Raw genomic sequence first — 22,615 nt, forward strand, 5'->3', positions numbered from 1 at the left:
TCAGTTTTAAAGTGAATACTAACTGAGAAATGAAAAAGGTGAAGAGTTTAGAAGCTTGGTTCAAGAGCAAAACTTGGTTTATGATCAGCTGAGTCTCTAAACAGAACAGCAAAGGGCTTCATCGAACATTTAAAAAAGATTCAGATTGTTAGAATATCCAGAATTTATAGGAATGGTGGTGATTACTCTTATTTTCTAGAATGGAAATAACTGCACCATGTCTGTTTTATGAATTTAAGGGGCTAAAAAGTTTTGTTCTCGTTTTTCTATGATTAACCGAATGTATGTGAGAGTCCAAACAGACAGAAGGGTTACGGCCGAGCACTGGACCTTCCAAAAAAGATGAGACAGGCTGGACCTGTGCCATACTAGTTAAGACCTGCCTGTGGATAACAGGTTCTTTAAACTCTCACACACACAAACTCACACACGTTCGCACACATACACCCACACACACACACACATTCTTGAACTTGCTGCAAGATTAAACATTTGCATTAACTGACTCCAGCAACTCTGAGTCTCATTGAGAGACCTTTCTCAACAATTGGGTCCTCAAACCAGATCTCAACATTTTTTCCGCTTTCCAGGGTCGGAGCTGAAACCGTGCACGGGGGAGTCCAGTACTCCTAATGAAAGACCCCCTGCTGAATTGCGGTAATTAGGGGCCAGTGTCCACTGAAAGGGGGAAAAAGGGACGAGATCGTACTTTTGAATCAATGGCCAGAAGCCATTGGCAGTGCAGGCATCAACAATAATGGTGTTATTTCACCCATTAACACTTAAGGTACCTCATGCAGTGGCTGTGATATGGTTACTTAACAAAATATCTTTACCAGACATCTCTCCTACATAACAGTTCTTCTTTCACAGCCACACCTTGTTGTCGAGAGATGTGCTACACTTAATCCATCCACACTGCTACCTACCCCACAGATGGAAAGCCTCATGATTGCATGTCAGAAATAACCATCAGTGTTTTACCCAGGCCAGACTTAACTGATATACGTTATGAAAATGCAGAAATAACTATATTTATTCAACAGGTCAAGCAAAAAACCCTGATGGCACAAATGCTACAGGATTTGCAGTAGTAACAGAAACTGAAGTTTTCTTAAAACAACCACTACCAAAAAATTACTCTGTTCAAGCAGTCGAATTGGTAGCTTTAACTGAAGCTTGTAAATTAAATAACAAAAAGGTTGTTAACGTTTACACTGACAGTCAGTATGCCTTCTCAACTGTACATGTGTTAACACAGCATTGGAAAAACAGGTATGTTGACATCCACAGCTAAATGTATAAACTACAAATATTTTAGCATTATTAGATGTTATTCAATTGCCATCTACAATAGACTCGTATGAATGACCGGAAGGAAAACCATACTGCCAAAGAATTTGTTTAAATATGCTGCAGTATTGAGCCACGGACCATGTCATGTCTCAACAGGAGGGATGGAAGCAATAATGAACAAGGTTTTTACAGCATATGGTTTTACTAATTATTGAATTTTTTTTTTTAGAATAAATAAATTAATAAAGTTTTGTCTAGCAGGTCAAATATGTGCAAAATACATTCCACAGGGCAATCTAAGACCAAAACGAAGATAATTCCCTAAGCCAGTGTATCTTTTTCAACATATTTGTTTGGATTTCATTATTTCATTATTGTGTAGATTTCATTGAACTAAATTAATGTTAAGGGAAACGATTCTGCTCAGTGACAACAGAGGTTTTTACCAAATGGTCTGAAATATTTCCATGTGCACAAGCAGATGCACTCTCAGTAGCAAAATCACGCGTAAAATAACTCATTTCTAGATTTGAAATTCCTGAAAAGATCTTCAGTGATAATTTGACACACTTTGTAAACTATGTCATCTCACTGATGGCAAAGAACTTAAAATAGATCATAGAAACCACTGTGATATAGAAGGTTTCGCTAACACATTGGAATTGTTTTACTATTTACATATGCATGTGCAGTGAAGAATTGCTTGCTGCTGATAAATGCAAAGAAGAACAGCTTACACATAGATGCTCACATATAGGCTGCTGAATGCAATGAAGACCTGCTTATCCAGTAAAGTTCAATGTCAATGTGTAATATTCAATTAGGATTTGCAAAACAGTGAAGTTAAACAATTAATGGGTCCATAGTCGGTATGAGAAGACTACAGGAATATTTACCTGGGTGTACGTTCAAACAGAGATGAGAAAATTGCGATAAATTATTGTTTGTTTGTTTGTTAGTATGTATATGAATGTTATGTGTATAAACTGTGTTGAGTTGTAGTTACTCAGTAGTGTCTCAGTGAAACAACCGACGGGGGAAGCCTTGCGGTGACAACAAAAGCAGTGTTTTACTGATCAGTCAAGTTGCTCCAGTGTACTCCATACAAACTGGTTGGCTACTGAAGGGATAGAAAATGGGGAATACTTGTTTTAAAGCAAACAAGAAAAATACATGTTTTAACGGGACCCAGACAATATTATATAGATGTCGCCACTGAAGTAAAGAACATTTACGTGGGATGGTGTGAGGGTCCTCGTTTGGCTGACGTTCGCCGATATACTCGCCATGCTCAGAACCAAGTTGAGACGTGTAAGACAACCAAAAGGGACAAGTGTGAAAAGGAGCTGCATTTGGCATCCATGACCATGTATTACGCAGTTGGTGTAAACAGAGGACGAGGCCGAAGTCGAAGACGTGGACGTGTGGGAGAGGAGGTCGAAATGGGCCACGCCAGAGCTATGATCCGAATATTTGTTTTTACTGTGGCCAGACTGGACACTGGAAGAAGGACTGTCCACAGCTAAAAAGTGATGAAATTGGGCAAAAGGCTGACTGAGGGTGGGAGGCAGGTTCTGGACGTCACGCGGCAGCGGAGCCTCCACTAATGGGTGATAGCACAAACACACTCACACATTTTTCCTGCTCTGTGTAGTGAAGCAACGCTTGCCGACTGTGATTCACGTAGTAAAGTTTTGCATGCTATTTCCGTCCTAGAGCAAAGATATTTCTCTCAGAATATAGGAAATTATGTTCATCAGTAGTGACGTCAGGGGAGTTTGATTGTCCTCCAAAGTTAAGTGGAAACCACGTTTACTGTATGTCTGCATCAGGCCAGGTTGTGAAGGAGAAAATGACAATGCCCATTGCGTGTTGTCACTCCCGATGAGCTCTCCTTCAAACACTCATTTTTGTTATCAGAGTTGTGTCCCATTAACCTGATGGGCTGTGATCTCATGTGTAAATTAGGCATTATTTTAACTTCTACACCAGAGGGTGTTAAGGTTATGTTACAGCCTGACAAAGTTTTCACAGCAGTGCAGTTTGATTCATCGGCACTTACATATGCTTATGAGTGGAAACTTCCCAGCTCTCCTTTTTCACAACAACTAGTGGAAGAAGCAAAAGCGTTAGTTTCACCCCTTTCTGATTTCATGCAACCTACTGATTTGCACTGCACATCACACATTTCTTTGGGGCCTGACAATGACTATGAGAAGAAGTAAAAAAATATGTGCGCCTACTTTATTGACTCCAGAGCACTTTGATTTTTTTAATGTTTGTGGTACTCGCCCTCACATTTCCTTGGCCAAACGTACACACTGGCAGTGACAAGGTGTGGGAGAGTTTGTTGCTACATGTCAGAAAGAAATGGAGTGGACTGTTTCACCTGCTGATCCAAATTTGATGTTTTCTGAACGATTGTCAGCATACAAAAAAACATTTTTGAGTACAATGCATTGTCAAAGAACTGTGGACTTAATTCCTACCACAGAATCACATTTTGAAGCATGTTTTTTATCTGAAACAGATTTGTCTTCGATACCCATGTTGGCTGAAGTATCCAATGATCTTTGGGCTAAGAGCACATATGATGTGGGGTTGATAAAAGGCTGTGAACCAGTAATTGTCACCCCTAAATCAGACTTTTGTCCATGTAAAAAACAATACCCTTTTAAGCCTGAAGCAATTAAAGGGATTAAACCTGTTTTTCAATCTTTTCAGAAAACAGGCGTTATTGTTCCTTTTGAAAATTCACCTGTGCTTACTCCATTGTTTCCTGTTAAAAAGATTAAAGATGCTGGCCAGCCAGATGAATGGCGTTTTGTACAGGACCTCCAAGCGGTGAATGCTAAAGTTCAGCCACATGCTCCTACTGTGCCCAACCCACACACTATTTTGTCTCAAATTACATCAGATGCACAGTTTTTCTCAGTGGTTGACTTGTCGCCAGTGCACCCTGATAGCCCATTTTGGTTTGCTTTTTAGTTTGAAGGGAGATCTTGGACTTTTACCCGGTTATGACAGGGGTACTGTGAAAGTCCCACTATTTACAATGCTGCCCTCAAAGCTAGTCTGGATTAACTTCAATCAACCACAGGCTCTGCTCTTTTGCAGTATGTGGATGACATCCTTTTATGTAGTCCATCTAAACAACAGTGTGAAAAAGACCAAATGACTCAAATAACTTTCTTGCTTTCAAAATTTTTCCTCTAGTGACGCTGACTTAGAGAGGGATGAAGATAATCATATTTAATTGTTCATGTTTTGATTGTTTATCTTTGGACCCTTTATCACTATGATGCCTGCATTTTAAACTCACGTTGTGTGCAAATGCAGGCTGATGTTTTACAGATAAAGTTATTATTTTCCTTGTTTCTTTTGGGTTGATTAATATAATGGTATTATTATAATCAAAAGGGAGGAATGTAATGGAAAATAATTCTTATATGCATTGTATTGAGTGTTACTGTGTATAACCTGCAAATGACTGAGCTGCAAGGTACCACCCTGCCCTGTTTTCTTAAATTCCTCTTTACAATGGTGGGCTTGTTATTATGAGATAGCTGCACTTTAGGGGGGACAGGGTTAGGCTGGTATTTACGAGTGTGTCTGGGTAACCTCAACTAATGGTTGGGGAGGAAAGTTAGAAGAACAATCAACTATACCCAAAAACAGATGACGTGATGAGCGGGCAATATAACTGTGTGTTTTTGCTTCAGTGGTCAGAGCAACTCTGTATTCTGTACTGTGTTGTTCTCTCTTGCAAGATATTATTATTAAAGCCTCTTATCTCCTCAAAAGAAAATAACTGACTCCCCAAGTGCAAGTGTCAGGACAAATGATCAAACTTCTCCAAGCTTCAGTCTGCAGAGAGGTACAAGACAGGGTTTCGCCCTCACTTTTTGCTATTTTCATCGAACCTTTAGCAGCTGCTATCAGACAAGATAGAAATATTAAAGGCATCCAACCCCAAAATATTGAGCATAAAATAAGTCTTTATGCTGATGATGTATTACTTTTCCTTCAGAACTCACAGACATCTCTCACTCACACGATCACACTCATAAATAAATTCTCAGCACTTTCTGACTACTCTATCAATTGGTCTAAGACCACAGTTCTGCCCATTAACTATAGGGACCAGAATATACCTGCGATCACTTTACAGTCAGGAAATATTAGATATTTAGGCATAAACATTTCCTCCAGGCTCTCAGAGCTAACAAAGCTAAATTATGTGCAATTATTAAAGACAGTAGAGGACGATCTCTCTCGTTTGAAGTCCTTACCTATATCACTTATGGGGAGAGTTACAACCATTAAAATGATGATACTACCAAAAGTTAACTATTTGTTCTCAATGATCCCCATAAAACCATCTGCTACTTGGTTTAAGTCACTAGGTTCATGCATCTCCAAATTTCTGTGGAAAAACAAACCACCACGTATTAGTTTAAAAACCCTACAGAAGACCAAGGACAGTGGTGGATTAGATTTACCTAATTTTCAGCACTATTCCTTAGCCAATAGGTTACAGTATATATCAAAATGGTTTAAACCTAGCCCAATAGATGAACCATGGATAAATATAGAACAAGCATTGTGTGATAATCTGGAAATCTCTGACCTGCCACTTATTAGTCAAAACGTAAAAAATCACAAATGTTTCAAAAGCATTAACATCAGCACCTCTCTGACAGCCTGTTGGGAATTTCTTAAAATAACAAAGTCTTCACTTGTCCCGTGTAAGCTTACACCCATCTGGAACAATCCTGACATCCTGCAAAACAAAAAAATGCTAAACTTTACTCTGTGGAAGATCAAAGGAATCAAACATCTGGAACATATAATCCAAAATGGACATTTTATTTCATTTGATGAGCTCATATCACAACATGAGATAGGCAGCAATAAATTCCTAGAATATCAACAACTTAAGTCTATAATAACAAAGAAATATATCCTCCACCAACCAGACTTACAACTCCCGATTAGGGTAGTAGAATTTCTAAGCATCTGCACCCCAAAACTACTATCAAAAATATATAAATTATTGTCTAAGATAGATGACACAATGTCTCTACCGTCCTCAAAATGGGAGGCACATTTATCCATCAGTTCTAGTCATAGCTTCTGGCCACATATATGTTTGAACACCTTCAGAATGACTCAAAATCCTAATTTAGAGCTCATACAATACAAAATTCTTCATAGAACACACTATACAGGACAAAGGATGTTCAGGATGGGTCTAACACACTCAAACATCTGCTCACATTGCACAGATAACACACCTGATGATTATGCACACGCTTTGTGGTTTTGTGCGCCTGTCCAGAGGTTCTGGCTTGAAGTCTGTGCGGACCTATCAACATGACTAAAGTGTAGCATTCCTGCATGCCCCACACTGTGCATACTGGGTGACTTAGACAACATCAATGTGGAATTTAGCTTAGCACACATGATCCTCACAGTGTTATGTATAGCAAAGAAAACTATTCTCATGAACTGGAAAGCGAAGAACAATCTGTGTATTAACCAGTTTAGAAATTTTCTTTTAGATTATATTAGCATGGAAACAATGTCTGCTTCCTCAAAACATCAATTGGCTGAATTTAATTCTCTCTGGTCCCTTCTGATTAGCTTGATCACATAGTGGTGGTGGTGGGTTGCTGTCCCGTCGCTCTGGGCGGTTGGGTGTGTGCTGGGGGGGGCTGTGTGGCTTCGGGCGTCTGGTGGTCTCTCGGGTCGTGGGGAAATACAGCAGCCCTGTATTATTGCTTCCTGTGAAATCAAGATACAATGTGCACATGCTGGTTACAAATAAGAAAATACAAACAACAAACAGTTTCTTCCATGGTTCACAGCATGTGTATGATCATCTTCATCGCTGGTCTCAGTAAGGATGTTTCAATCTTCGGTGTCAGAGGTTACTAGCACTTAACACACCGTTGGAGTACAGCTTTTACTGCTGACTCTTATCTTTGTCCTTCCGGGCGTGTTGGTTAGGCTGATGTATTTCAGGGTGGAAGTCATCTACTGGTTCTGGTACCTTCTTACAGTGACTGGCATGAATCCAGGTTGCTCTCTCTGCAACTTTAACAGCTGTGTGAGTGACCAGTAGCACCTGGAACGGGCCTTGCCAACGTTTGGACTTCCAATGTTTCCTGCGAAGTTCCTTCACCACCTGTCATCTGGTTGGAGTGGTGTGTTTTCTGTGGCTGGAAGGGCTGCTTTTACTGCCTGTGAAACTTGAGATAGAACAGTGGAAAGGTTTCGACAGTAAGACAACATAGCATCATCACAAACAGTTGTGGAAGGGAGGGGTCTGGTTACAGGTCCCAATCCCAGGTTAGGAGGTCTGCCAAATAAAATTTCAAATGGGCTGAGATTCACTTGAGCTCTGATTCTCATTCTCATGTAGGTAAGCACAATAGGTAATGCTTTTGTCCATGGCAGACCTGTTTCTTCACAACATTTGGCTAACTTGGACTTTAATGTACCATTTTCTCTTTCCACAGCACCTCCACTCTGTGGATGATAAGCACAATGTGTGCGCAAGGTTATTCCCAGGAATTTACCAACCTCAGTCAATGCAGTGTTTACAAAATGTGTGCCATTATCACTGCTGATCTTCTCTGGAATGCCCCATCTAGGAATGATTTCTGTTTAGCAGTGCTTTAGTCACTGCATTACTGTTTGCATGTTTTGCAGGGGAAACTTCAACCCATTTACTAAACACGTCCACTATTACTAGTGCATATTTCTTTCCTTCAGCTGGTGTGAGTTCAACAAAATCCATCATCAAATGGTCAAAAGGTTTCTCTGGTGGAGGGTGTGCAACTTGCGATGTGTGTAATGCCTTTCCTACATTATGTGTGGCACAAACCATACATGACTGACAGTATTTTTGCGCATATGAACTGAACCCTTTTGTGAACCACTGAGCAGTGAGTGCATTCAGCATCCCCCCTTTTGACACATGGTTCAACCCATGTGTCAATTTTGAAAAATGAGGAAAAAAATGTTTAGGTAGACAGGGTTTACCATCAGGTCCCATCCAAACACCATCCGTATGAGTTGCACCCACAGAGGACCAAATGCGTCCAGAGGACCAAATTTCATCTGCAGAGGCAAAAGTTTGCAAAGCATGGAGATCTGTGAGGGAGTCTTCTGCCTGCAAAGAGAGGGAAGCGAAAACAGGAAAAGATTTAGCTGCTTGCTTAGCTGCAGCATCAGCTCTGGCATTGCCACAAGCAACAGGATCGTCTGAGTTAGTGTGAGCCGCACACTTACAGACCGAGATTGCTGTAGGCAAAAGGATCGCATCAAGAAGATCAGAAACCTGCTTGGAGTTCAGAATAGTTTTACCATCTGATTTAAGGAAATGCCTGTGTTTCCACAGCGCACCAAAATCATGAACAACACCAAAAGCATATCTGGAATCTGTGTAAATAGTGACAGACTTACCAGCTGCCAACTTACAAGCTTCAGTAAGTGCAATAAGCTCAGTAGTTTGAGCAGAGAAATGTTTAGGAAGAGAACCAGACAACAAAGTGTCATGTGAAGAACATACTGCAAACCAAACACAGTTAGTACCTGTGGCTGGATCACGCAAAGCTGATCCATCTACAAAAAGAATCATGTCAGAGTTTGGAAGAGGAGTCTCTAAAAGATCAGGTCGGGGTGTACAAACTTGTTCCAAAACAGCTTCACAGTCATGAGGCTCCCCATCCTCAGGAGTCGGAAGCAAAGTAGCAGGATTCAGAACAGTACAACGTTTAACAGTGACATTTGGCATATCACGGAGCACAGAGGTGTATCTGAGCCAACAAGCAGTTGAAAGATGTGAAGTTTTCTGCTCGAGAAGAATAATGGCAACAGCATGAGGAACCAAAACAGTCAAATTAGCGTAGCCCACAATATCTTGGGAGGCCAGGACAGCTTTCTCTGCAGCTGCAACAGCACGAAGACAACCAGGCAGGCCTGCAGCCACAGAGTCCAGTTTTGCTGAGAAATGAGCCACTGGCCTTTGCCTGCCCCATGTTCCTGCATAAGAACAGATGTCATACAACCATGCTTCTCATCAACTGCCTGTATGAAAGGTTTATGAGGATCTGGAATGCCAAGTGTTGGTGCTGTTTGAAGAGCCAGCTTAAGCTGACTAAAGGCTGATTAATCCTCAGGAGTCCATGGAACACGATCAGCTGACTGGAGCTGCATGTCAGAACTGCAGCTGCCTTTACCATGGATAAGAGCACCTAAGAGAGCTTCGAGAAAAGAGTAGTTAGGAATAAAGTTCCTGCAGTAAGATGTTATACCTAAGAATGACATAAGCTGTTTTTTAGTAACCGGTTTAGGAATGATCTGAACTGCAGCAACATGTTTAGGAGAAAGTGAGCGCCCATCCTTAGAAATCACATGACCCAAAAAGGTGACTTCGTCCTGTACAAACTGTAACTTAGAAAGGCTGGCTTTATGGCCATAAGAAGGAAGATGTTTCAACAGATTCACTGTCTTTTTCACACTGTTGTTTAGATGGACCACATAAAAGGATGTCATCCACATACTGCAAAAGAGCAGAGCCTGTGGTTGATTGAAGTTAATCCAGACTAGCTTTGAGGGCAGCATTGTAAATAGTGGGACTTTCACAGTACCCCTGGCATAACCGGGTAAAAGTCCAAGATCTCCCTTCAAACTAAAAAGCAAACCAAAATGGGCTATCAGGGTGCACTGGCGACAAGTCAACCACTGAGAAAAACTGTGCATCTGATGTAATTTGAGACAAAATAGTGTGTGGGTTGGGCACAGTAGGAGCATGTGGCTGAACTGCAGCATTCACCGCTTGGAGGTCCTGTACAAAACGCCATTCATCTGGCTGGCCAGCATCTTTAATCTTTTTAACAGGAAACAATGGAGTAAGCACAGGTGAATTTTCAAAAGGAACAATAACGCCTGTTTTCTGAAAAGATTGAAAAACAGATTTAATCCCTTTAATTGCTTCAGGCTTAAAAGGGTATTGTTTTTTACATGGACAAAAGTCTGATTTAGGGGTGACAATTACTGGTTCACAGCCTTTTATCAACCCCACATCATATTTGCTCTTAGCCCAAAGATCATTGGGCACTTCAGCCAACATGGGTATCGAAGACAAATCTGTTTCAGATAAAAAACATGCTTCAAAATGTGATTCTGTGGTAGGAATTAAGTCCACAGTTCTTTGACAATGCATTGTACTCAAAAATGTTTTTTTGTATGCTGACAATCGTTCAGAAAACATCAAATTTGGATCAGCAGGTGAAACAGTCCACTCCATTTCTTTCTGACATGTAGCAACAAACTCTCCCACACCTTGTCACTGCCAGTGTGTACGTTTGGCCAAGGAAATGTGAGGGCGAGTACCACAAACATTAAAAAAATCGAAGTGCTCTGGAGTGAGCGACACAGCCAATAAAGTAGGCGCACATATTTTTTCACTTCTTCTCATAGTCATTGTCAGGCCCCAAAGAAATGTGTGATGTGCAGTGCAAATCAGTAGGTTGCATGAAATCAGAAAGGGGTGAAACTAACGCTTTTGCTTCTTCCACTAGTTGTTGTGAAAAAGGAGAGCTGGGAAGTTTCCACTCATAAGCATATGTAAGTGCCGATGAATCAAACTGCACTGCTGTGAAAACTTTGTCAGGCTGTAACATAACCTTAACACCCTCTGGTGTAGAAGTTAAAATAATGCCTAATTTACACATGAGATCACAGCCCATCAGGTTAATGGGACACAACTCTGATAACAAAAATGAGTGTTTGAAGGAGAGCTCATCGGGAGTGACAACACGCAATGGGCATTGTCATTTTCTCCTTCACAACCTGGCCTGATGCAGACATACAGTAAACGTGGTTTCCACTTAACTTTGGAGGACAATCAAACTCCCCTGACGTCACTACTGATGAACATAAGTTCCTATATTCTGAGAGAAATATCTTTGCTCTAGGACGGAAATAGCATGCAAAACTTTACTACGTGAATCACAGTCGGCAAGCGTTGCTTCACTACACAGAGCAGGAAAAATGTGTGAGTGTGTTTGTGCTATCACCCATTAGTGGAGGCTCCGCTGCCGCGTGACGTCCAGAACCTGCCTCCCACCCTCAGTCAGCCTTTTGCCCAATTTCATCACTTTTCAGCTGTGGACAGTCCTTCTTCCAGTGTCCAGTCTGGCCACAGTAAAAACAAATATTCGGATCATAGCTCTGGCGTGGCCCATTTCGACCTCCTCTCCCACACGTCCACGTCTTCGACTTCGGCCTCGTCCTCTGTTTACACCAACTGCGTAATACATGGTCATGGATGCCAAATGCAGCTCCTTTTCACACTTGTCCCTTTTGGTTGTCTTACGCGTCTCAACTTGGTTCTGAGCATGGCGAGTATATCGGCGAACGTCAGCCAAACGAGGACCCTCACACCATCCCACGTAAATGTTCTTTACTTCAGTGGCGACATCTATATAATATTGTCTGGGTCCCGTTAAAACATGTATTTTTCTTGTTTGCTTTAAAACAAGTATTCCCCATTTTCTATCCCTTCAGTAGCCAACCAGTTTGTATGGAGTACACTGGAGCAACTTGACTGATCAGTAAAACACTGCTTTTGTTGTCACCGCAAGGCTTCCCCCGTCGGTTGTTTCACTGAGACACTACTGAGTAACTACAACTCAACCCAGTTTATACACATAACATTCATATACATACTAACAAACAAACAAACAATAATTTATCGCAATTTTCTCATCTCTGTTTGAACGTACACCCAGGTAAATATTCCTGTAGTCTTCTCATACCGACTATGGACCCATTCATTGTTTAACTTCACTGTTTTGCAAATCCTAATTGAATATTACACATTGACATTGAACTTTACTGGATAAGCAGGTCTTCATTGCATTCAGCAGCCTATATGTGAGCATCTATGTGTAAGCTGTTCTTCTTTGCATTTATCAGCAGCAAGCAATTCTTCACTGCACATGCATATGTAAATAGTAAAACAATTCCAATGTGTTAGCGAAACCTTCTATATCACAGTGGTTTCTAAGATCTATTTTAAGTTCTTTGCCATCAGTGAGATGACATAGCTTACAAAGTGTGTCAAATTATCACTGAAGATCTTTTCAGGAATTTCAAATCTAGAAATGAGTTATTTTACGCGTGATTTTGCTACTGAGAGTGCATCTGCTTGTGCACATGGAAATATTTCAGACCATTTGGTAAAAACATCTGTTGTCACTGAGCAGAATCGTTTCCCTTAACATTAATTTAGTTCAATGAAATCTACACAATAATGAAATAATGAAATCCAAACAAATATGTTGAAAAAGATACACTGGCTTAGGGAATTATCTTCGTTTTGGTCTTAGATTGCCCTGTGGAATGTATTTTGCACATATTTGACCTGCTAGACAAAACTTTATTCATTTATTTATTCTAAAAAAAAAAATTCAATAATAAGTAAAACCATATGCTGTAAAAACCTTGTTCATTATTGCTTCCATCCCTCCTGTTGAGACATGACATGGTCCGTGGCTCAATACTGCAGCATATTTAAACAAATTCTTTGGCAGTATGGTTTTCCTTCCGGTCATTCATACGAGTCTATTGTAGATGGCAATTGAATAACATCTAATAATGCTAAAATATTTGTAGTTTATACATTTAGCTGTGGATGTCAACATACCTGTTTTTCCAATGCTGTGTTAACACATGTACAGTTGAGAAGGCATACTGACTGTCAGTGTAAACGTTAACAACCTTTTTGTTATTTAATTTACAAGCTTCAGTTAAAGCTACCAATTCGACTGCTTGAACAGAGTAATTTTTTGGTAGTGGTTGTTTTAAGAAAACTTCAGTTTCTGTTACTACTGCAAATCCTGTAGCATTTGTGCCATCAGGGTTTTTTGCTTGACCTGTTGAATAAATATAGTTATTTCTGCATTTTCATAACGTATATCAGTTAAGTCTGGCCTGGGTAAAACACTGATGGTTATTTCTGACATGCAATCATGAGGCTTTCCATCTGTGGGGTAGGTAGCAGTGTGGATGGATTAAGTGTAGCACATCTCTCGACAACAAGGTGTGGCTGTGAAAGAAGAACTGTTATGTAGGAGAGATGTCTGGTAAAGATATTTTGTTAAGTAACCATATCACAGCCACTGCATGAGGTACCTTAAGTGTTAATGGGTGAAATAACACCATTATTGTTGATGCCTGCACTGCCAATGGCTTCTGGCCATTGATTCAAAAGTACGATCTCGTCCCTGTTTCCCCCTTTCAGTGGACACTGGCCCCTAATTACCGCAATTCAGCAGGGGGTCTTTCATTAGGAGTACTGGACTCCCCCGTGCACGGTTTCAGCTCCGACCCTGGAAAGCGGAAAAAACGTTGAGATCTGGTTTGAGGACCCAATTGTTGAGAAAAGTCTCTCAATGAGACTCAGAGTTGCTGGAGTCAGTCAATGCAAATGTTTAATCTTGCAGCAAGTTCAAGAATGTGTGTGTGTATGGGTGTATGTGTGCGAACGTGTGTGAGTTTGTGTGTGTGAGAGTTTAAAGAACCTGTTATCCACATGCCGGTCTTAAGTAGTATGGCACAGGTCCAGCCTGTCTCATCTTTTTTGGAAGGTCCAGCGCTCGGCCGTAACCCTTCTGTCTGTTTGGACTCTCACATACATTCGGTTAATCATAGAAAAACGAGAACAAAACTTTTTAGCCCCTTAAATTCATAAAACAGACATGGTGCAGTTATTTCCATTCTAGAAAATAAGAGTAATCACCACCATTCCTATAAATTCTGGATATTCTAACAATCTGAATCTTTTTAAATGTTCGATGAAGCCCTTTGCTGTTCTGTTTAGAGACTCAGCTGATCATAAACCAAGTTTTGCTCTTGAACCAAGCTTCTAAACTCTTCACCTTTTTCATTTCTCAGTTAGTATTCACTTTAAAACTGATTAAAAGAAAAATTAAATGAATGCCTATCAACAAATATGGGATCTAAACTCTAGTGCTTTCTCTAAAATAATTTCCTTTCTCAATTCAGAAATGTGTGTGTGTAAGTCACAACACCCGTGACACCAAAATGGCTTTCTTTTCTCTTTTCTCTACACTCTGCACTGTGAGCACACACACCAAATCAGAAAGGCTTTTTTCTCTCTTTTCTACATTATGGACTGTGGGGACACAAAACCGCTCTCTCTCTTTTTTTTTTTTTTGATTGTGTGCCAGGGCGTTGTCTCATGTATTAGATTATGCTTAAGATACGAATGGGTTTATCAGTCACATCAGAATCCATACATACTGATCCTCCCGTAATAAAATGGTCGGATCTTATCAAACACACTTTGTTTCTTGTGACAAGTCAGCGAAACAGCGTATACACGTCAAGACACTGAATCAAGTTTGCCACAAGAACTCATAAGTTTGGCAGTATTGCTCTGCCGTCAGCAATCATACACCCATTTTATTTTCATGAGACATGTGCAGGCACCTGTTCATCTACTGTTCTATCACTATGAATTAGTTTATCTATTATCAATAAGGATACTTCTACAACTACTATCAAAGTATGTCCGGACTTCTTATGTTGTCAGTTGCTATATATGAATAAGTGGGTTGCTACTGAAAAGCATTAAGCATGTCACACAGCCCAAACATATAACATTTCAGGACACACCACACAGTTAACAACCACAGTGAAGCGTGTCAAAGCCCAAACATGTAACATTCAACAGGACACTTACACAACACATTCAAATCAAACAGTCAGACAACATACAAGAACATATACCCCAGCCGGCATTGCTCCCTGCCTATTTTCCTACAACTCACTATGTGTGCGCACACCTTTATTCACAAACTCTTCAACTTATACTCTTTTACCGAAGCTGCTACAGCTCGATTGGCCAAAAACCCTTAGATCCTATTTCGGTGAATTTGACATCTGCCTTGTATGTAACAGATTAGCGGTTTAGCAGTTTTAATTTAGTTTGAGTGAAGGAATTCATCCATCCATCCATCATCTGCCGCTTATCCGGGGGTCGGGTCGCGGGGGCAGCAGCTTGAGCAGAGAAACCCAGACGTCTCTGTCCCCGGCCACTTCCTCCAGCTCTTCCGGGGGGACCCCGAGGCGTTCCCAGGCCAGCCGAGAGACATAGTCTCTCCAGCGTGTCCTGGGTCTTCCCCGGGGTCTCCTCCCAGTGGGACGTGCCCGGAACACCTCCCCAGGGAGGCGCCCAGGGGGCATCCTAACCAGATGCCCGAGCCACCTCATCTGACTCCTCTCAATGCGGAGGAGCAGCGGTTCTACTCCGAGCCCCTCCCGGATGACTGAGCTTCTCACCCTATCTCTAAGGGAGAGCCCAGACACCCTGCGGAGGAAACCCATTTCGGCCGCTTGTATTCGCGATCTTGTTCTTTCGGTCACTACCCACAACTCGTGACCATAGGTGAGGATGGGAACGTAGATTGACCAGTAAGTAGAGAGCTTCGCCTTCTGGCTCAGCTCCCTCTTCACAACGACGGGTCGGCGCAGAGCCCGCAACACTGCAGACGCCGCACCGATCCGCCCGTCAATCTCCCGCTCCATTCGTCCCTCACTCGTGAACAAGACCCCGAGATACTTGAACTCCTCCACTTGGGGAAGGATCTCATTCCCGACCCGGAGAGAGCATTCCACCCTTTTCCGGCTGAGAACCATAGTCTCGGATTTGGAGGTGCTGATTCTCATCCCAGCCGCTTCACACTCGGCTGCGAATCGCTCCAGTGAGAGCTGAAGGTCACGGCCTGACGACGCTAACAGAACCACATCATCTGCAAAAAGCAGAGACACGATTCTGAGGTCGCCAAATCGGACACCCTCAACGCCCTGGCTGCGCCTAGAAATTCTGTCCATAAAAGTTAGGAACAGAATCGGTGACAAAGGGCAGCCCTGACGGAGTCCAACTCTCACCGGAAACGTATCCGACTTACTGCCGGCAATGTGGACCAAACTCTGGCACTGGTCATACAGAGACCGAACGGACCCTATCAAGGGGTCCGGCACTCCATATTCCCGGAGCACCCCCCACAGGACTCCACGAGGGACACGGTCGAACGTTTTCTCCAAGTCCACAAAACACATGTAGACTGGTTGGGCGAACTCCCATGCACCCTCCAGGATCCTGCCGAGGGTATAGAGCTGGTCCACTGTTCCACGGCCAGGACGAAAGCCACACTGCATCTCCTGAATCCGAGGCTCGATTATCCGACGGATCCTCCTCTCCAATACCCCCGAATAGACCTTACCAGGGAGGCTGAGGAGTGTGATACCCCTATAGTTGGAACACACCCTCCGGTCCCCCTTTTTAAAGAGGGGGACCACCACCCCAATCTGCCATTCCAGAGGCACTGTCCCCGATGTCCACGCGATGCTGCAGAGGCGTGTCAGCCAAGACAGCCCTACAACATCCAGAGCCTTGAGAAACTCAGGACGGACCTCATCCACCCCCGGGGCCTTGCCACCGAGGAGCTTTTTGACCACCTCGGCAACCTCAGCCCCAGAAATGGGAGGCCCCGTCTCCGAGCTCTCCGACTCTGCCTCTTCCGAGCACGTGTTGGTAGGATTGAGGAGTTCCTCGAAGTACTCCCCCCACCGACTCACAACATCCCTAGTTGAGGTCAGCAAAGTCCCGTCCCCACTGTAAACAGTGTTGACTGTGAGCCGCTTCCCCCCCCTGAGACGCCGGATGGTGGACCAGAATCTCTTCGAGGCCGTCCGGAAATCGTTCTCCATGGTCTCACCGAACTCCTCCCAGGCCCGAGTTTTTGCCTCAGCAACCGCCGAAGCCGCAGCCCGTCTGGCCTGTCGGTACCTATAAGCTGCTTCCAGGGTCCCACTGGCCAAAAAGGCCCGATAGGACTCCTTCTTCAGCTTGACGGCTTCCCTCACCACTGGTGTCCACCAGCAGGTTCGAGGGTTGCCGCCACGACAGGCACCGACCACCTTACGGCCACAACTCCGATCAGCTGCCTATAAAAGGAATTCATTTTATAGCAAAATAAAAGGAATTCATTTTATAGCATTTTATAGCAAAATCCGAAATCGTGAAGAACTCATGAAAGTAAGCTTATTCTCGGATTCCTGAAACTTTAGATTTGCTCTTTCTTTTACTGCAAAGTACAACGTTGAGCAGCACTAATGAGTTGTTTCTATTTTTGGCAGGCTTTACCTTTGCGGATGAAGCCCTTTCTGTCTGTGCAAAAGAAATCTTGTTACTGTGCAGAGTGACTTCTCTGAGTAGAGTCGCCTTACTTGTTGCGACTGTGCCGATGTTCGAAGCTGGAGTGCAAAGTTGTTGCTTGAATGGTGCTCGCTGGAGCGTGTGGTAGTGTAAAGTTATACCATTTAAAAGGGCTGAAGAGTGCTCAGTGCAGCGGGTGGGCGGAGGTGCAAAGTGACACTATGGCCATAAAAAGAACACCGCTACAAGTGCGCATTGTGCCAGGAAGGGCCCTCGGACGTGAACCAGTGGACAGTTATCGCTTCTCTGCCTTTTGGCTAAGATCAAGTGTAGTATCTGTTCTTATCAGTTTAATGTCTGATATGTCCTCTATGCGAGACTACATATTAAATGGATTTTTATCAATAGGAGTTGAAAAAGGAGCTTGCTCCGTTCACTCCAAGCATCGACCCGGTACTGCATTGCCGCTGGGAACGGTGCGCTCTCCTCTGCTCTTGTGAAAAAGCAAACAGCGGTGCAGGATGGAAGTTTCAGGGAGCCTAAGATGAAACTTTCTTTTAATCTGCTGATAAAAGAGAGTGAATGCGAAGAAGACTTTAACACGGCTCTGGGAGCGAGCCGAGTGCGGGCTAACCAGGAGAATTGCTTGAAAGAAACGCGACACCGAATGAGCGGTCAGAACAAAGCCTCAATACGGTGTTCCTGTGGTGTTTTTATAAAATGCGGTGTAAAAAAAGGTGTGAATGCCCCATAGAAAACTAAAAGGTGGAGCGGAAGTGTTCGGCTGCAAGAAGGTGTGAATGTCCGACTATATTTGGTGAAAAGCAGGTGAAGCAAGGTCTGAATGCCCAATCTTACATCATCAAAAGCGAGATCAGAGGTGTTTGGCGGCAAGAAAACGGGTAAGGTGTGAATGACCGACTAAATATCAACAAAAGTGGGGGCGGAGGTCTTCGGATGCAAGTAGGTGTGAATATCCCACCATACAAGTATGGTGGAGAGGAAGCTGTGAATGGCCGACCATAGTTTGCAAAAAGCGGGTGAGAAAAGGTGCGAATGTCCAACCATACATGATCAAAACAGGGAGCGGAGGTGTTTGGCTGCGACAAGGTGTGAATGTCCACCCATAATTAATGAAAAGCGGGCAACAAGTAGGTTTGAATGCTCAACCATACATCAACAAAAGCAGGAGTGGATGTGTTTGGCTAGAAGAAGGTTTGAATGTCCGAGCATAGTTTGTAAAAACCTTACATCATCAAAAGCGAGATCAGAGGTGTTTGGCTGCAAGAAGGCCATAGTTTTCCAAAAGCGGGTAAGGTGTGAATGTCCGACTAAATATCAATAAAATTTGGGGCGGAGGTCTTCGGATGCAAGTGGGTGTGAATATTCCACCATACAAGTATGGTGGAGAGGAAGCTGTGAATAGCCGACCATAGTTTGGAAAAAGCGGGTAAGAAAAGGTTTGAATGCCCGAACATACACCATCAAAAGCGGGAGCAGAGGTGTTCCGCTGTAAGACGGTGTGAATGTCCGACCATAGTTGGTAAAAAGCGGGTAAGAAAAGGTTAAAATACCCGACTGTACACAATATATAGCGGGAGCGGAGTTGTTCGGCTACAAGAAGGTGTGAAAGTCCGACCATGGTTTGTAAAAACCGGGAAGAAAAGGCTCGAAAGCCCGACTATACACCATCAAAAAGAAGGTTTGAATGTCCATCAATAATTGCTTTACAACATGAAAGTAAATTTTCGAATATCAAACCGCACATGATCATAAGCGGGAGAGGAGGTGTTGTTGTGAAAAAGGAGAGCTGGGAAGTTTCCACTCATAAGCATATGTAAGTGCCGATGAATCAAACTGCACTGCTGTGAAAACTTTGTCAGGCTGTAACATAACCTTAACACCCTCTGGTGTAGAAGTTAAAATAATGCCTAATTTACACATGAGATCACAGCCCATCAGGTTAATGGGACACAACTCTGATAACAAAAATGAGTGTTTGAAGGAGAGCTCATCGGGAGTGACAACACGCAATGGGCATTGTCATTTTCTCCTTCACAACCTGGCCTGATGCAGACATACAGTAAACGTGGTTTCCACTTAACTTTGGAGGACAATCAAACTCCCCTGACGTCACTACTGATGAACATAATTTCCTATATTCTGAGAGAAATATCTTTGCTCTAGGACGGAAATAGCATGCAAAACTTTACTACGTGAATCACAGTCGGCAAGCGTTTCTTCACTACACAGAGCAGGAAAAATGTGTGAGTGTGTTTGTGCTATCACCCATTAGTGGAGGCTCCGCTGCCGCGTGACGTCCAGAACCTGCCTCCCACCCTCAGTCAGCCTTTTGCCCAATTTCATCACTTTTCAGCTGTCCAGTCTGGCCACAGTAAAAACAAATATTCGGATCATAGCTCTGGCGTGGCCCATTTCGACCTCCACTCCCACACGTCCACGTCTTCGACTTCGGCCTCGTCCTCTGTTTACACACACTGCGGAATACATGGTCATGGCTGCCAAATGCAGCTCCTTTTCACACTTGTCCCTTTTGGTTGTCTTACGCGTCTCAACTTGGTTATGAGCATGGCGAGCATATCGGCGAACGTCAGCCAAACGAGGACCCTCACACCATCCCACGTAAATGTTCTTTACTTCAGTGGCGACATCTGGCATGAGGCCTTTAATTATTGCATCGCAAACTGTGGCCTTCTCTCAGCCAAACACCTCTGATCTCGCTTTTCATGATGTAAGTTCCTGCGTATGCTGCCGCTTACCTGGATGACGTCATCATCCATAGCAACAGCTAGGCGGAGCATGTTCAGCAGATGGCGGCAGTGCTGGAGTCACTGCGGCAGGCGGGGCTCACGGCCAACCCAAAGAAGTGTGCAGTTGGATGGAGGGAGGTACGGTATCTGGGGTACCACTTGGGCGGCGGACAGGTGCGTCCACAGGTAGACAAGACAGCAGCGATTGCAGCCTGCCCAAAACCTAAGATCAAGAAAGAGGTGAGGCGGTTTTTGGGGCTGGCCGGATATTACCGGCGATTTATTCCCAACTTCGCGAAAAGGTGCCTCTGATCCGGTCCGGTGGACGAAGCAGTGCCAGGTGTCACTTGAGAGGGTAAAGCAGACCCTCTGTGGGGAGCCTCTTCTCCACACACCTAACTCCTCTCTCCCATTTGTCCTGCAGACTGATGCATCGGGAAGGGGGTCGGGGGCTGTTCTTTCCCAGCAGGTGCGGGGCGTTGACCGCCCAGTGCTTTACATCAGCCAGAAACTATCCGAGAGGGAGACCAGATACACTAACACTAACTTTATGAATAGTGCTGAAAATTAGGTAAATCTAATCCACCACTGTCCTTGGTCTTCTGTAAGGTTTTTAAACTAATACGTGGTGGTTTGTTTTTCCACAGAAATTTGGAGATGCATGAACCTAGTGACTTAAACCAAGTAGCAGATGGTTTTATGGGGATCATTGAGAACAAATAGTTACCTTTTGGTAGTATCATCATTTTAATGGTTGTAACTCTCCCCATAAGTGATATAGGTAAGGACTTCAAACGAGAGAGATCGTCCTCTACTGTCTTTAATAATTGCACATAATTTAGCTTTGTTAGCTCTGAGAGCCTGGAGGAAATGTTTATGCCTAAATATCTAATATTTCCTGACTGTAAAGTGATCGCAGGTATATTCTGGTCCCTATAGTTAATGGGCAGAACTGTGGTCTTAGACCAATTACACACAAGTAGTCAGAAAGTGCTGAGAATTTATTTATGAGTGTGATCGTGTGAGTGAGAGACGTCTGTGAGTTCTGAAGGAAAAGTAATACATCATCAGCATAAAGACTTATTTGATGCTCAATATTTTGGGGTTGGATGCCTTTAATATTTCTATCTTGTCTGATAGCAGCTGCTAAAGGTTCGATGAAAATAGCAAAAAGTGAGGGCGAAAGTGGGCAACCCTGTCTTGTACCTCTCTGCAGACTGAAGCTTGGAGAAGTTTGATCATTTGTCCTGACACTTGCACTTGGGGAGTCAGTTATTTTCTTTTGAGGAGATAAGAGGCTTTAATAATAATATCTTGCAAGAGAGAACAACACAGTACAGAATACAGAGTTGCTCTGACCACTGAAGCAAAAACACACAGTTATATTGCCCACTCATCACGTCATCTGTTTTTGGGTATAGTTGATTGTTCTTCTAACTTTCCTCCCCAACCATTAGTTGAGGTTACCCAGACACACTCGTAAATACCAGCCTAACCCTGTCCCCCCTAAAGTGCAGCTATCTCATATTAACAAGCCCACCATTGTAAAGAGGAATTTAAGAAAACAGGGCAGGGTGGTACCTTGCAGCTCAGTCATTTGCAGGTTATACACAGTAACACTCAATACAATGCATATAAGAATTATTTTCCATTACATTCCTCCCTTTTGATTATAATAATACCATTATATTAATCAACTCAAAAGAAACAAGGAAAATAATAACTTTATCTGTAAAACATCAGCCTGCATTTGCACACAACGTGAGTTTAAAATGCAGGCATCATAGTGATAAAGGGTCCAATGATAAACAATCAAAACATGAACAATTAAATATGATTATCTTCATGCCTCTCTAAGTCAGCGTCACTAGAGGAAAAATTTTGAAAGCAAAAAAGTTCTTTGAGTCATTTGAATCATTTGGTGAGATACATACAATGAGGCCTTTCACACAGGGAAAAATACAGCAGCCCTGTATTATTGCTTCCTGTGAAATCAAGATACAATGTGCACATGCTGGTTACAAATAAGAAAATACAAACAACAAACAGTTTCTTCCATGGTTCACAGCATGTGTATGATCATCTTCATCGCAGGTCTCAGTAAGGATGTTTCAATCTTCGGTGTCAGAGGTTACTAGCACTTAACACACCGGTGGAGTACAGCTTTTACTGCTGACTCTTATCTTTGTCCTTCCGGGCGTGTTGGTTAGGCTGATGTATGTCAGGGTGGAAGTCATCTACTGGTTCTGGTACCTTCTTACAGTGACTGGCATGAATCCACGTTGCC

At 42.9% G+C, this 22,615-nt stretch overlaps 1 non-coding gene across 1 annotated transcript; it reads left to right on the plus strand.

Moving 5' to 3' along the window:
- The first annotated feature begins 17,854 nt into the window (after window positions 1–17,854).
- On the plus strand, window positions 17,855–18,044 carry LOC140275937 (U2 spliceosomal RNA). The gene has a single exon (XR_011908637.1). It is a non-coding gene; the product is annotated as a U2 spliceosomal RNA (small nuclear RNA).
- The last annotated feature ends 4,571 nt before the right edge of the window (window positions 18,045–22,615 follow it).

This window comes from Leuresthes tenuis, unplaced genomic scaffold (genome assembly GCF_036924035.1).
Source record: "Leuresthes tenuis unplaced genomic scaffold, fLeuTen1.0.hap1 SCAF_18, whole genome shotgun sequence".
Taxonomy (NCBI): Eukaryota; Metazoa; Chordata; class Actinopteri; order Atheriniformes; family Atherinopsidae; genus Leuresthes; species Leuresthes tenuis.